We start from the raw sequence: 15,206 nt of genomic DNA on the forward strand, positions 1-15,206 counted from the left end.
AACAAGATGAAGGTGAGTCATTTCCTACGTACTATGAACGTTTTAAATCTCTTGTTGCTTCATGTCCACAGCATCAGATGAAGGAGGAGTTGCTTCTGCAATACTTCTATGAGGGGCTCCTACCAATCGAACGACAAATGCTCGACGCATCGGCGGGTGGAGCATTGGTGGACAAGACGCCCAGGGATGCCAAGGTCTTGATCGCGAACCGAGCGCTGAACGCTCAACAATATGAAGGAGTGGGACAAAGAGGACCCCCACGGCAGCAGGTTCATGAGGTAAGTTCTGCACCTGATATTCAGTCACAGTTAGCTAATCTTACCTCCATTGTGTCTCAGATAGCCGAAGGCATGAGTGACACACCCCGTCCCGAAGGAGGGCATGCTGGCCGTCACGTGAGAGTGACGTAACCATTTACACAGTTCGGAAGCTTTAAAATATACAACTTCTAAGATGAACCACCCGAAAGTGAGTCCTCATTTGGTCCATTCTGTCAGAACACCGTTGAATTTCCTCGTAGTCACCACACCTTTGCAATTCTTGAACCTGGAGGGGCGTAAAACCAAAATTGAGTGGGTCAGTAAAACAAATCTTTTCCAAATCCAAACACTTCTCAAAAACTTTGTAACCCCTCTCCGTAAAACTTGTATACTTTCCCAGAAAATAAACATATATAAGTATGTATAGATATGTCAATCAAGCTCAAGGTATGCCAATCCTACTCACAGGTATGCCAATCATACCCACAGGTATGCCAATCAAAGCCTCATAATGATATGCAAGTGCTCAGGTATAAACCATATCAGTAACATGTTACTGGCAGCCGGAGTCACCTAAAGTGACCTGTGCGGCTGAATCTAGAGCTCAAATCTCAATCTTAACAACTAAACCTGCCACCGAGTCGGAACCACCTATAGTGGTCTGTACGACAAGCCTGGGTGCAATACATATAAACGCTCTAGTGCTACGATCACGTGAAGGTTGTGCGAATAATCGCGGGTCACCTACGAGTCAGAACCACCTAATGTGGTCTGTACGACAGGACTGTGCACCTAGCTTGGATCCAAGCTGAGCATGAGATGCGGGAGGTGAACATCACGTGAAAGACTGTGCCCTGCTCAGGGCGGGAGCACTAACACCGGGGGTGCAGGTTATGAGCTCTCAATCACATCTCTATCATATCATTCTTCATATCTCAATCATATCTCATGATCGTTATCAGCATAATATCTCAATCGTATCTCAATTATATCACGATCATATTTCCTTTGTATTTCCATAGTATTTCAATCGTATTCCAAACGTATTTCATACGTATATCAAATGTATTTCAAAGGTATTTCATACGTATATCAACTGTATATCAAATGTATATCAAATGTAGCTTACCTGGGCCTCCTCAGCACCATGCAACAGTATACATAATTATGGTAATGCACATATTAAAATATGATGCATATATGACAGGATATTTAATTCGTATTTCTTTTAAAATACGTTTTCTAAGAAATACGTCAAGCATACGTATATATATACTGAAAAATAACTGCCCACTCACAGATCACATCGACGTCTCGTAGGTCCCTGAGCCTCCCTTAGCCATGCCCGACGTCCGTACAAGCCTCGCCTATACGAGAAGTAAAAATTGACGTTATTTAACGTACATACACAAAATATTCCTCAATAACTTTCTCATACGTTGCTCAATTTGGGTATGTGAATATACCACGGTGACGTCACGAACACGTGACAATTTTTAGAACTCAATTTGGAGCTCTCACGCGCCCTGTATACGCGCTGCCCACGCGCGCGTCTTCTTCCTCGCGTCGCTGGACTGGTTTCGCCGGAGGTGAGTGTTTTGCCGGAATTTCTGGGTAAACTTCAAAGTGTCATAACTTCTTCATTTCTTAACCATTTTCGACGTTCTTTATATCAAAATGAAGGTATTGACGAGACGAACACATCCATACCTGCCTTGACCCCTAACTCGGCGTGGATTCACCAGAAAAAGCCCCGAAAGCTCCGGCCAAACTTACAGTTCGTGGTCCCGACATCCAATTCCTTTAAACGAAGCACTCCGAGCTTCCTTAGGACCTCACCAAGCTTCCTACAAGCTTCAAAATCCCAAAAAACATCAAGTTTTACGTGTGCATGAACAGTGCACACACACAGTGAAATTGAAATCCATGTTTTCCGAAGTGAAACTCACCTAAAATTGGTACCATCGTGTTCGTGTGGTCTTCAGGAGTACGATGGTGGTCTTAGATCCTTCGTTGGTATAGTTTTAGGGTGGTTTTGTGGGTGGTCCGTGTGAGTTCGAAGGAGAGAGAGATCTGAGAGAGAATGGGAGATTTGTGAGGGAGGAGAGAGAGAGGGACAAGGTACGGGAATGGGGGAGATATTTGAGGGATGTGGGGTCCTACCCAATCCCCAAATCATCAAGTTATAACATATAAACCTAGTTCTAAGTCTTAAATTTAAGTCCCTAAAACTAATGAATATTCCAATTAACATTAGTTTAGGAACTTCAGGTAAAAACCAATGCCAACTTTACGCCCCTTAGTCTCGTTTAAGGGCATTTTCGTAACTTCACGTCCTCGGAATTAAAAATTCCGGGACGGGTTGTGACAATGAGGATGCAAGGACCAGTTGTATGCGGGGTGTGTTCGATCCAAGGACATGCATCGGAGAAGTGCCCACAGCTCATAGAAAATGGTGGATGGGAAAGCGCCAACGCCATTGGATTTCAAAGCCAAAATCAGTCAAGACATGATCCATACTCCAATACGTATAATCCGGGGTGGCGAGACCACCCAAATTTCAATTGGAGGGATTCCCAGCAACCTCAGAACTAAGGAGGCTTTAGGCAACAACCCCCGGGGTTCTTTCCCAAAACCTACGGCCCACCCCAAAATCAAGCCCAATCCGGCCCAAGTGCCTCAGGTACGTCTCTTGACAATGATGCACTTATTAAGATACTAACTAAGTTGTCTAATGGGCAGGAAGATCAAGCGAAGGCTATGCAAAACCAAGATAAGAGGGTGGATCAACTTGAGAAACAAATTGGGCAGATTGCCGAGTTTGTAGGTAAGTTTCGAGATCCCGGACAACTCCCTAGTTCCACTATTCCAAATCCGAAGGGAGGTTTCGAATCAGCTAAAGCAATCACCCTAAGAAGTGGTAAGGAAGTTGGGGCAGGTCCTACATCAAATACAGGTCATAACAAGGATGAAAAACTGCAACATGAAGAGGAGGAAGCAAGCAAGCCCACGGCAAGGGTACAAACACCCTTGCCGCAAATACCAAGGGACATTAATGCACCCAACTCATCTCATTCGGCCACCAAAGGTAAGTTGGGGTCAAAATTGATTAATTCTAACTTTGTTCCACCCAATGTTCCTTTTCCTAGCAGATTTTTGCAATCCACGAAAGAAGAGGAGGAAAAAGATGTTCTAGAGACATTTAGAAAAGTTCAAGTCAACATACCCCTTTTGGATGCAATCAAGCAAATCCCGAAGTATGCGAAGTTCTTGAAAAAGCTTTGCACAACAAGGAAACGGATTCAAGAAAAAGAGGTGGTTCATGTAAGTGAGAATGTCTCTGCCATCTTGCAACGCAAACTACCTCCTAAATGCAAAGATCCAGGTAGTTTCACTATTCCTTGTGTAATTGGAAATACAAAGTTCGAACATGCCATGCTAGATTTAGGTGCCTCAATTAATGTCATGCCATATTCTGTTTATGCATCTATGAATCTAGGAGAGCTTAAAAAGGATGGTGTTATTATTCAATTAGCTGATAGATCTAATGCATACCCGAAAGGAGTTTTGGAGGATGTTTTGGTGCAGGTAGACCATTTGATTTTTCCTGCAGATTTCTATGTGCTTGACATGGAAGATTCGGCACACTCTCCATCATCACCACTCTTACTTGGACGACCTTTCATGAAAACGGCTCAAACCAAGATTGATGTGGCCAAGGGAGCAGTCACTATGGCCTTTGGTGGTGATATGATTAACTTTAAGATTCCTGAATCGATTGAGACTACTAATGATGTTCGTTCTTGTAGTGCCATTAATGTAATTGAAGACATAGGGACGGAGTGTTCAACAAAGATCAAGAAGGAAGTTTCTCGAACTACCACCGAGAAGGAACTTGGAGTAGAGAACAAGGAATGCACGGCTCCAACCTTGAAAGGACCACAATTGGCCATGAGCAGCTCTTGTGCATCCGTCCATTGTGCTACCACTTCTTTGCCGTACAAAGGTAAGCCACCTATTCCAAATTTGATTCCCATTTCCACTAATAGGTTGTTACCTCGTGTGGTGCAGGTACCGAATCGAATTAAACGTCGTGGGAGAATTCGTGTTGATGTAGAAAAGAAAAACACGACAATAAGAAAGGATCATTATCCCACTCCATTCAAGGACCCAAAGCATGAAGTGGTTCGTCGGACAGATTGTAGTTGCACCCCTCTATGCCGTGGGGTTCCATAAACCTTCAAGTGGAAGTTTCGTCCGGCTGGAAGACGTTAAAGCAAGCGCTACTTGGGAGGCAACCCATGCAATCAACAAAGGAAGAACTTGGGAATCGCTCCACACTCAGATTTGCGTCCCTAAACCCTTTCCTTTGTTGCTTACTTTATGTGTTTTGTATTGTGTTTTTAATTGTGTCTAAAACATTGAGGACAATGTTTAGTTTAAGTGTGGGGGGGGTAACATTCTGTTTTGAGATATTTGTGCATGAAATTCGTAGGGTATTACAACCTAACATGTCTAAACTTGTTCTTTGCTGTTTTTAAGTGTTTTTAAGCTATTTTAGAGTGTTTTAGAGTGTGTTGACTTAAAAATCCGAAAATACCATAAAAATTTGAAAAATTGTTTTGAAAAACCCAAAAAGAGTTGTTTTTGTGTGTTTGCTTGTGTCGTAGGTCACCTTCCAACACAATGATGAGGATTTGGTTTTTAATTGCATGATGGTTAAAGAAAGTTACAAACATGGATGGACGTTTGATATACTCTTTGGTTTATGCTTGGTTGTCGTTATAGTTTACGAATTCACATGTAATCACAAATGATAAAAATTAGTTTTTGTAACATGCTTGAAGGAATGAACTCAAACAAACGCTACATCCCGGTGAGACTTGAGCCTAAACATTATTTGGAGAGTTATAATCTTTGCATCATTGTTTTCTAAGTCGTTGCATGATCTCAGTATTCTTTGCTTGGTTACTACTTAGAAGGCGTTTCATCACTTAGTTCCAAATGCTAGAACTCATGCCCATTTCATTCAAAGCATGTCATTGATTTGCATAACACATATTCAAGATGAAGTTGTGTAGTGACCACCACCATAGCCAAACAGCCATGTGCCCTTCACTCATTTTGTGTTTAAGTTTCACCCCATTGAGCCGTGTTAGCCCATATTCTTTGTTAACCCACATTATCCTCACCTAGCCTAGATTAGGACCATCCGTACCCTTGTTCTTGAAGCATAGTAAGCAATGAATTCCTTTTGATTAATGTGTTGCAGAAAATAAGTGTGGGGGAATGATTATGGATGTGAGTTTTTGTGCCATTGGCACGGTTAAAAAAAAAAAAAAAAAAAAAAAAAAAAAAAAAAAAAAAAAAGAAGAAAGAAAAGAAAAGAAAAGAAAAAAAGAATGAAAAAAAGAAGTGAAAAAGAGTTCCAAAGTATTGGTTGTTGAAGTAAGGGCCCAAAACAATGAATTAGGCCCTAAGAGTTGTTTGAAGCTCCCCTATTTGTTTAAAAGTTGATTTCTGCATTCTAAGGGAATTCTAGGTCTTGATTTCATTACTTTACTTATTATTGCTTAAAGAACGTTTGTTATTCCTTACCTTCCCTTGTTAGCCAAAACCCCAAGCCCCGTTACAACCCTTGACTTCTATCTTGAGTGTTGTGCATTTCAATTGTGGAGTTTAAATTTGGTATGAGCATATGGTGTCACTGGTTCTCGCATCTAAGTAGTAGCATTCCATTCATGAGATCATATCTAAACACGTGTAATTACTCCAGAAATTGCTTTCTTTGTTATAACGTATGTGAGTACTTGTCTTTCATGTTTACATCAATCTTCTCACATATAACTAGTGTAGGGTGTGTAGTCAGAAAATCTGAGTGAAAATTGAGTGCATAACTAGTGAGGAATTGAGGGAATTCTCTAAGGCATGTTACTACATTCAAAATGTGTTTTATTTGATTAAATGCGAACTAGTGAATGGTGACTATGATTAAGTATGTGCTTGAGGGGAAGGAAGACTAAAAGCTATGTGAGTAATGATCTTTGACATGTCATGTTGCATTGGAAATCCCTGAGGCAAACGTTGGAAGGTTTAGGTTATGTTTTGTTTGTTTTGTTTCATTTTGTTTATTTTAGTTGTTTTGTTTTGCTCGAGGACTAGCAAAAGTTAAGTGTGGGGGAATTTGATAGGAGCATATTCATGCGACTTAATTAGCTTGTTCTCGTGCATTTATGTTGTGTTTACTTAGTTGTTTTAGTGTTTAAGGCCACTTTTGTGTATTTTCAGATTATAAGGCCAAAGTGTGCAAGAAGATGCAAATTGGAGTCTTTTGGAGCGAAAGAGGAACGAATGAGTTGAAGACTTGAAGAAACGACGAAATCCTACTCCAACAATGAATTCTTACCAAAACGAGGAATCCTACTCAAACAAGGTTTCCTATTTTAGGAAAGTTAACTCTAAGTTTCCCGTTTTGGTAACCTTTCCTAAACTTAAACGTCCGTATTTTCTAGCCACTTTGACGGCCTTATAGGCACTCTAGGACACAAAACCAAGGCCCTAGCCCTATTTCCCTTCCCAGCCGCACCTTTATATTTATGTTTTAATTTCCTATTTTCGTAAGCCTTTGATTTAATTTTAAATAAGCTAGGGTTAGTTTTCTGAAATCATACATTTTCCTAACCCTAGCCGCAAATCCCATCCTTTTTCCCACATTCCCATCCTTTTTCCCACATTTAGCCGCAAGGAAACCATCCCATAATCCCACCATTCCATTCAGCCGTGTGATGCGAGAATTTATACGCACACAAATTAAACCCTCTTTTTGACAATTGTAGTATAAGTATAAGTAGGGATCGTTCTGGACCGGGGATTAGGAGGGATTGTTAATCACTTGGATTTTTGACTCAAAAACGTATAAACAATATAAAACACTAAACTAGACTCAAAGACTCAAAATTCTTTAAAAACACAAACTAAATTGATTTCTAACTAATTTGACAATAAAGTAAAGGGGGGATTGTGTTTGGACAATATTAAATTAATTGGACAAATTGTAATTAAAGGCAAAACGTAAATATGAATGAGATGAAAATATGGATAATGGAATAGCCAAGGGGTTCATCTCCACACATGTTATACTTGCATATAAAATTGATTCTCAGTTGGTCTTTCGATAAATTATGAAACTCGACACTCCAAGTTAATTAGGTCCGCTTAAATTAACCTTCAAATTTCCCTAGAATCATTGAATTGGATGAATATGCATCGCAAACAAATTATTCCTAACAAGTTCTCTATATGAACAGCATGATAAAGATACAAGTTAGAATCATTACGTTCTTTGGAAATTATAAGCATCGACAAGGCATTTGTAACTATGAAAAGCATGATACTCTTGCCAGGAATTCAATTAACGCGATTGTTTATAAGCAACCTCCACTACTTGTGAATATAAGTTTATAACGATTAGGTGAAATTCACTTATATTCTAGCGTCATATTTATGCATGAAAATCAAGCGCGCATTCTTAATAAACATTCATAAATAAGTTATCACTCAAACGGTTAAACAAATTGAATCCAACATTCATGAAATTCCAACCAAATATAATCAATTCATATTGCAAGTATAACCATGGTTTCGAATCACCCCCTAGCTAACTAGGGGGATTTAGCCTCTCATGTTCACAAAAAGAGAATTACAAATGAATTTAAACATAAAGCACAAAGGATTGATTACACCTAGAACGCCCAACGAATCCACGTGAATTGGTGCGCGTCGAAGCTCCTCTTTCCTCTTCTCCTTCTGCGGCAGTGAGGTTAAATGGATGATTTGGATTTTATTTTGGGTTAGGGATGGATTTAGGGAGGATTGGTGGTGTAGAAAGGTGTGTAAGGTGATGGAGGAAGGTTGGTATGGTGGATTGTATATGGAAGATGGCTGCACGGTTTTTAGGTTATGGAATGCTAAAATTGATAATGGAAAGTGGTGGGATTAATGAGATAGTTCGGATGGTGGAATGGTGAATTAGGTTAGAAAAATGGCATGGTGGAATTAAATGGGATCAATGGTTGAAGGGTTTTATAATGGGAAGTGGACGACTAATGGGAAGTGATTGATATATGGTGGCTTAATAATTAAATGGCAATGGGATCATGGTTTAGCATAAATAATGGGAAGTTATGGGATATGGTAAGGTGGAAGTGCACGGTTTGGTGGATATGAAATGGAAGATAATGGTTTAGGGATAAGAATTAAAAATGAGATGGTGGATGATTAATTGTAGGTTGTTTTTGTAGTGCACGGATTGGGGATAATAAAGAAATGATATGGTGGCTTAATAAGAAAATGGCATGAATATTGTATTTAGGGTGCGGCTTCAACTTATTCATTCCTCTTTCGCTCCAAAAAGCTCCACTTTGCATCTTCTTGCACACTTTGGCCTTATAATCTGAAAATACACAAAAGTGGCCTTAAACACTGAAATAGATAAGTAAACACAACATAAATGCACGAGAACAAGCTAATTAAGTTGCATGAATATGCTCCTATCACCGTGGCGCCCCCCCCCCCCCCCCCCCCCCATTTATCAAAAACCCTAATAAACTAAAAAGAAATAAAAATTCATGCAGCCACCATTTTTTCTCACAAAAACCCGTGCAGTCCATAACCTAAAATCCATCCCGCAGCCACCTTTTTACATTTTCCTTCCATTTTCTCCAACAGCCGCATTTGTTTCCCCATTAATCATACACCCTAATTCTTTCCCATTATTCCATCCAAAAACCCTAAGCTAATGCAGCCAATTCCCATTAATATCAGCCGCACCATATCCCATTTTTATTATCCATCCGCAAAAAGGCCATTCACCTTTTCTCCATCACAGCCGCAAATCTCATTAATCCCACCATTCATCACTTTTTCCCATTCACACCATATTGCCGTGCATGCCATAACCCTAATCATTTTTTAGCCACTTTTTCCCATTTTTTTACCATGAACCGTTCATCCATTCATAACGGAATCCTCTCATATTTTTCATTCTAGCCGCAACTTTCCCCCATAATTCCACCACCTTGCCGCACCACTAATCCTCCCTAAATCCATCCCCAACCCAAAATAACATCGAAATCATCCATTTAACCTCACTGCCGCAGCAAGGAGAAGAAGAAAGAGGACCTAGACGCGCAGAAATTCACGTGGATTCGTTGGGCGTTCTAGGTGTAATCCATCCTTTGTTCTTTATGTTTAAATTCAATTTTATTTTTCTTGTTGTGAACATGAGAGGCTAAATCCCCCTAGTTAGCTAGGGGGTGATTCGAAACCATGTTTATGCTTGCAATATGAATTGATTATATTTGGTTGGAATTTCATAAGTTGTGGATTCAATTTGTTTAACTACTTGATCGATAACTTATTTATGTATGTTGATTGAGAGTGCGCGCTTAATTTTCATGCATGAATATGACGCTAGAATATAAGTGAATTTCACCTAATAGTTATGAACTTATTTTCACAAGTAGTGGAGGTTGCTTATAAACAATCGCGTTAAATGAATTCTTGGCACTAGTTTCATGCTCATCATAGTAACGAATGCCTCGTCAACACTTATAGTTTTCATGACGCTTAATGATCTTTGATTGTATCTTTATTGTGCTTTTCACGTAAAGGACTTTTGGAGAATGTTTTGAATTGCGTTGCGCTAACCCATCCAATTCATTAACTTAAGGAGAACTTGATGGTTAATTTAAGCGGACCTAATTAACCTGGGGTGTTGAGTTTCATAATTTATCGAAAGACCAACTGAAAATCATTTTGTATGCAAGTGTGACATGTGTGGAGAAGAACCTTCTAGCTAGCATTCATCTATATTTTCATCACATTCATATTTATATTCTGCCTTTACCTTAGTGTATTTAGTTTAATCTCATCTAAAACCAATCCCCCTTTACCTTAGTGTCTAATTTAGTTAGAAAGTGTCTTAGTTTGTGTTTATAAGTGTTTTGTATTCTTTGAGTCTTTTGATTTGTTTTAGTATTTTTTATTGTTTAGTTTTACATTCTTTGAGTCTAGTTTAGTGTTTTTAACGGTTGTTTTACGTTTTTGAGTCAGTTTCCAAGTGATTTTGCAATCCCTCCTAATCCCCGGTTAAGAACGATCCCTACTTATTCATATACTACAATTGTCACAAGAGGGTTTTAATTTGTGTGCTTACTTAGTTCGCATCATATCACTTTGGATAGTAGACATGAAACAAACTATCACTTAAACAATGTGATTAAGAGTATTGTATTAGAGAATGACCGTATTGCATTGTAGTTGTAACTGGATAGGTTCTCCAACCACTTCTACTTAGCTTGGGTAACCATGACATGCTGCTAGGCATCACCCATGGTTTGTGGAAACCCTAAAGATTAGCAAACACTAATTTTAAGGGAGAATTGAAATGTGGTTTCAATTCACAATCGATCGTTAAGAGTAACATCGCCCACTACCTCACTAATTGGAACCTAATGGATCGTACACCGAGTAAAGATATAAGTGAAGAAATTATATGAAATGGATAAGCAATTAAATGGTTTAATTGAAGAATGGTCAAGATTAATTAAATAGTTAACTAATTATACGAAACGTTCATATTGGGCATTTAAGTTAGTTTTGGGCTTCGGAGCACAAAAACGTTTTGGTCCACAAGGCCCATTATGTTTAAGTTGTATGACAACTAAAACAAAATGGGCAATTAAGCCCAATAACAACTAATGGCCGGCCATAAGCTTCAAGGGTAGTGAACTTGGCTTAATTGCAAGTTTGCCACTCCATTGTGAGGTGGTATAAAGACATCTTTATAGCCATTTCATCCTTAGGGTTTCTAATTGAATTTGGGTGAAACCTATTCTCTCATTTTCTACATAGAGGCCGGCCACCTTAGGTGAGGAACATCTAGCAATCTTTCTTCCCTAAGTCATCCATTTCATCTTCACACAACATCTTTGGTGTGGAGACTTAGAGACACCAAATTTTTGGTGTTTTGGAGAACAAATCCTCAAATCCTCAAAGAAGAAAAAGGAGCACTAAAAGGGAGGAAATCACAAGGAAGATCCAAGGAGCAAGGAGGTGACTTGAAGGCCCTCCACTTGGGTGAATCCCTTGTGCAATCAAGGATGAGCTTCAAGGGTAAAGAATCTCTAAATTCTTATTCTCTTTAATATTGTTAAAGAGTCTTATGGTTCACCATATACTAGGCTTTGAAAGTCATGGGTTTTATGAATTGTTTTTGAATGCATGCCTACTTTAAAGTGTTATTAGTTTGCATATGTATTCAAATGTTCTTACATGTTCTTAGCTAGGACAAAATTTTTCCTTCACTTATAAGTGATGGGGGCTCCCATTTTTGCAATCAAACCATTGAGGCGTTGCTCAAGAAGTATATTGTCACACATAAGGTGGCGACACCTTATCATCCTCAAACAAGTGGGCAAGCCGAAGTTTCTAATCGAGAAGTCAAACAGATTTTGGAGAAGACCGTTGGGCCAAATCGGAAGGATTAGAGCTTGCGTTTGAATGATGCATTGTGGGCATATCGTACGACCTACAAAACATCAATTGGGATGTCCCCATTTCGGCTCATCTATGGGAAACTATGTCATCTTCCTGTTGAATTAGAGCATAAAGCACATTGGGCTGTCAAAACGTTCAATATGGACCATGATGCCGCTAGATTCCATAGGAAGCTTCAATTGAATGAGCTTGAGGAAATAAGGAATGAAGCTTATGAGAATGCTCGAATTTATAAGGAGAAAACGAAGGCATTCCATGACAAGATGATTCATAGCAAGACATTCTCAATTGGGCAGAAAGTGTTACTCTTCAATTCTCGCCTTCGATTGATTCCAGGTAAGTTACGCTCTAAGTGGATTGGTCCTTTTGTTATTACTAATGTCTTTCCTTATGGTGCAGTTCAAATTCAAAGTTTAAAGACCAAAAACGAATTCAAAGTCAGTGGACATCGGTTGAAGCCATACTATGACCACTTTGAGGGGCATGTAGTGGAGGAGATACCCCTCCATACCGTGGGCTCCAATGAAATTTAAAAGGAGGTATCGTCCGGCTGGAAGACATTAAAGTAAACGCTTCTTGAGAGGCAACCCACGCAAATAAAAAAGAACTAGGAAGCTCCAACACTCCATAACTAGATTTGCGTTCCTAAACCCTACTCTTTATTGCTTTTACTTTGCCATGATTTTCATGTTTGTTAGTTGTGTTATTTGTTTGTTTGTGAGTCTATGCTTAGAACATTGAGGGCAATGTTTGGTTTAAGTGTGGGGGGTAAACAAGTTGTTTTTGCATGATTTTCGTGGGATTTTATCACCTATCACTTCTAATGTTGTTACTCACTATTTTTAAGTGTTTTTAGTGTGTTTTGAAGTGTTTTTATGTGTCTTAAACAGAAAATCCGAAAATTTGAAAAAAAATCGAAAAAGAGTGTTTTAAAAACCCAAAAAAAGTTGTTTTTAGAGTCGTTTTTATTTTTTATGTTTGTTTGTGTCTTAGGGTACCTTCCAACACGATGACGAGGATTTGGTTTTAATTACATGACTATTAAAGAAAGTTACAAACATGGATGGAAGTTTGATATGCTCTTTGGTTTATGCTTAGTTGTAGTTGACATTTACGAATTCACATGTAATCAAAAAGGAAAAAAATCAGTTTTTGTAACATGCTTGAAGGAAGAAACTCAAACTAACGCTACAACCCTGAGAGATTTGAGCCAAAAACTTTATTTGAAGAGTTATTAATCTTGATGTTTTTGTTTTCTAAAGTCGTTGCATGATCTCATTATTCATTGCTTGGTTGCTACTTAGAATGTGTTTCATCACTATAGTTCCAAATACTAGAATTCATGCCCATTTCATTCAAAGCATGAAATTGATTAGCATAACAAATAACAAGATGAAGTTGTTTAGTTTAAGCCCAGAGCCAAAAAGCCATACCCTTTGCATATGTATTGTAGGTTTAACCCTTTTGAGCCTTAGTTAGCTGAATTTTCTTTGTTAGCCCACATTATCCTTACCTAGCCTAGAATAGGACTATCCATACCCATGTTCTTAAAGGATAGTGAAGCATGACTTAGAGGGAGTTTCTTTTGATCTAAAAATTGCAGAAAAACAAGTGTAGGGGAAAGGGTTTTCCGTTTTGAAATCTATGAATTTGTGTTAGTGTGCCAAAAGAAAAAGAGGGGCATGGAAAAAAAAACGTGAAAAAGAAGAAAAAATTGAAGAAAAGAAAGAAAAGGAGTTGAAAATAAGTGAGAATGCACTCACAAGTGTTGATTGTTGAAGAAAGGATCCAAAAGTTTGAATCTGGCCCTAACTATTGTGTGAAAGTTTCCCTTGGTGTTCAAAGTTGATTTGTGAATTCAAAAGTGAATTCTAAGTGTTTATTTTATTACGTTGCTTACTATTGCTTTAAGAACTCTTGGTTATCCTTACCTTTCTTTGTTAGCCAATACCTTAGCCCCGTTACAACCCTTTGACTTCCATGATTGTTATGTGTTTCAATATGTGGAGTTTAAAATTGGTTTGAGCATATGGTATCCCTGGTTCTCGCGTCTAAGTAATGGCATTCCATTCATGAGATCATATATATTCATGTTAATAATTACAAAAAGTGCCTTCTTTGATTATACATGTATGAGTATTATTCTACATGTTTACATCAATCTTCTCACATATACCTAGTGTAGGGAGTGTAGTAAGAAAATCTGTATGAAAATAGAGTATATCCGGTGAGGAATTAAGGGATTCTCTAAGGCATGTTACTACATTCAAAATCATGTTTTAATTGATTAAATGTGAGCTAGTAAGTGGTGACTATGATTAAGTGTAGGGTCAAAGAGTAAGGATAACTAAAATCTAAGTGAGTGGTGATCTTTAATATGTCATGTTGCATTACAAATCCCCAAGGCAATTGTTGGAAGGTTAGATTGTGTTTTGTTTGTTTGGTTTATTTCGTTTTGCTCGAGGACTAGCAAAAGCTAAGTGTGGGGGAATTTGATAGGAGCATATTTATGCTACTTAGTTAAGTCGTTTCCTTGCATTTAGTTAGTTAATTACAACTTATTATAGTTTTTTAAGCTATTTTCGTATGTTTGTAGGTCCTAATGGCAAAAGGAGCAAGAAAATGCATTTTAGAGCCATTTGGAGCAGTTTTGGGCATAGATTGGATAGCTTAACTATGGACCAAAGTGGATGGACGAAATTGAAGTCAACAGAGGCTAGGAAAGGTTACAAATCTAGAGAAAGAAGTTCAAATACAAAGAAGATAAGGAAAGAGCAAGAAATAAGGAACATTGTCCAACCTTATCTTATCCTATCCTATCTTATCTTATCTTATCCAAATCAGTTTCTGCCTTAATTCTAGCTATTTAGAAGGGATTAGATATACATTTAAACACATAACTCAAATTCTAGAAGCCTAATCCTTTATGTGCCGCATATGTGCCATTCCTTGAAGGTTTAGGAGTTATAATCCCTCTCCTACAAAGGTGCCGCACCCCTTAGTCTAAGTTCTTCTAGAAATTTGCCCTTTATCCCTTCTAGAAGTCCAATTTCTGCCACAAAACACATTATTTCTAGAATTCCTACAAAGGTGACGCCTCTCCCTTTTCTAGAACCTCTAGAATCTGCAATTCTTTTCCCTTTCTTCCTTGGTCTCTGCGGTGGAACCTTAGTCCTTTTCCCCTAGGATTGTGCAAACTTTTTCCCACCTAATTTCTACCACACCCTAATCTGATTTCTATAGGGTTTAAGCTGTGTAAAACATATATATATATATATATACATGCTTATGCCGCAGGTTACAACTATCCATTCACTCATTCATTCATTCATACATTCAGCCATCAAGCACCATAATTCACACGACATCACCCTAGTGTCGCAAGCA

The 15,206-nt window shown here is 38.4% G+C and overlaps 1 long non-coding RNA gene across 1 annotated transcript; it reads right to left on the bottom strand.

Moving 5' to 3' along the window:
• Positions 1–348: 348 nt before the first annotated feature.
• On the bottom strand, positions 349–1,595 carry LOC125473308. Its single transcript, XR_007255219.1, has 2 exons — positions 1,559–1,595; positions 349–546 (listed from the first exon to the last, which is right to left on the bottom strand). It is a non-coding gene; the product is annotated as an uncharacterized LOC125473308 (long non-coding RNA).
• Positions 1,596–15,206: the final 13,611 nt, after the last annotated feature.

The sequence above is a fragment of a genome, unplaced genomic scaffold (assembly GCF_019419815.1).
Source record: "Pyrus x bretschneideri cultivar Hongxiangsu unplaced genomic scaffold, Pyrus_bretschneideri_v1 Contig82, whole genome shotgun sequence".
NCBI classification, from domain to species: Eukaryota; Viridiplantae; Streptophyta; class Magnoliopsida; order Rosales; family Rosaceae; genus Pyrus; species Pyrus x bretschneideri.